This window comes from Ochotona princeps, chromosome 3 (genome assembly GCF_030435755.1).
Source record: "Ochotona princeps isolate mOchPri1 chromosome 3, mOchPri1.hap1, whole genome shotgun sequence".
In the NCBI taxonomy this organism is placed as follows: Eukaryota; Metazoa; Chordata; class Mammalia; order Lagomorpha; family Ochotonidae; genus Ochotona; species Ochotona princeps.
In genome coordinates, this window is record NC_080834.1 from 105,775,656 (window position 1) to 105,777,408 (window position 1,753).

The 1,753-nt window shown below is 34.5% G+C and overlaps 1 long non-coding RNA gene across 1 annotated transcript; it reads right to left on the minus strand.

Annotated features, from left to right (window-relative positions):
* Positions 1 to 250: 250 nt before the first annotated feature.
* LOC131479835 (uncharacterized) lies at positions 251 to 1,470 on the minus strand. Its single transcript, XR_009245129.1, has 3 exons — positions 1,185 to 1,470; positions 753 to 883; positions 251 to 633 (listed from the first exon to the last, which is right to left on the minus strand). It is a non-coding gene; the product is annotated as an uncharacterized LOC131479835 (long non-coding RNA).
* Between the last annotated feature and the right edge of the window lie 283 nt (positions 1,471 to 1,753).

A 1,753-nucleotide genomic window follows, 5' to 3' on the forward strand; every position in this document is an offset into this window, starting at 1 on the left:
TAACAGCATTAATGACTTAAATGTCAATGATAACTTTCTAATAATTCAGGTGTTTACCTATATTATTTCATAATATTTTAACATCACTTCGTGCTTCATTATATTTTAAACCCATAAGTCGTTAAATTAAAATAGGCTTGAAATTTAAACCTTTGAGAGAAATGTATAATCTGTAATCAACAGTAAAAAAATCTCTGTGCTGTTTCATGAAAGAATATTATTGAGATTTTATAAAGAAGAAAACATTAGCTGTTTTAGGTGAAATCCAACTAATATTGAATAAGATTACAGGGCATAAATAAAACATCATAACATGCTATCAAGTGGGCTCTCAATTATTGTGTAAGGTAGAAGTGTATTTCATGCTCACACAGCTTATAATTTTTTCTGTTCCACTTCTTCCCTGGTCCTAAAAGAAAAAAAAAGATCAAGTTCCTTGCTTTCTTTTCTGATCAAAATAGATATTACAGATAATAGAAGCAGGCCATGAAGTAAAACAAAGGGCCAAGCATAAAATCAAGTGTGTTGTAAAGAAGGCCAAATTCTTTCCCAGGTACCAGTGTTCTTTCGCCTGGGCTTCTCAATGCCTTTTGCTGTGGTCTTATGATAACTGTCATTCATTTGTATATTTTCCTAAAACAGAGAATTGGACTGTTAATTTCAGGAAGAAGATAACTGAGTTCCCAGGGCACTGAATGAAATGTGTGAGCACTCAGACATGAGGACATTAAAGCTGAACTTGGATGATTTACCTTTTGTTTGTCACCACCAGCAAGTCCTGAGGTTGTTATCTCTTGAAACTTCCCATGCTTGATTTCAGCAGCCTGGGGGTTAAGTTTCCTTCCAACATAGGAGCTTGGAAAGCAGTTCTTCCAAATCCCAACTAAGTTATTCAAGATAGCATAAGGCAGAGCTAAATTCTTCTGTTGAATTTATCACAAGTCAAACCACAAGCAAATCTAAAGAAGCCTGCCAGACTGCTACACTACTGTCCTCCCTCACCGAAAGAGGTAAAACGGGAAATTTACAAAGCAAACTACAGTGTTCAGAATATATAAATAAATAAATATATATATACATTTAAACTCTACCACTTTGTCTTATTTGCATGAGCATAAATCGTTTTCAACCTAATACCAGAGAAAAAGGCAACACTCCCTGTGATGACTTGCTGAAAAGCTCACTGTATTTGTTTGATAATGGATTTTAGTTCATTGTCATGTACTTCACTCTTCATCAGCAGGAGCACTTCAGGTAAAGAAACAGGCTTTTACCACATTGGAACAAAAGCTATATAAGGGAAAAAAAATTCTGAGCAGATGGAATATTATTTGCATTTGTACAAATAGAGCTTTTTACCACAATTCGTATTACTTCATTGTGAGCTGAGAGAAGCCAGATGTGTCTACAGCATGCTGCAGACTCAGAATCGGCTCTTTTTGTTTGTCGGACTCAGAGGTCCCAACCTTGTGATATCTCTGTACTTGTATATCCATTAGTTTTATTTCAGTTACTTATCAGGAGAGAAAAAAAGAAAATAGCCCCAAGGACTTAAGAGGACCACTACAGAGAGGGCCGAATTAACTACTTTTTAAAATTTTCATGAATGAGGATCAAATAGGTTTCACGTACCTGAACGTCTATTAAGAGATCAGGATGATGATGTAAAATTAAAATGCAGAATGCGTAATAAGATTCATCTCTTATGATTACATTAAATAATCTAATATATCTTTTCTTAAGTATCTCTTGT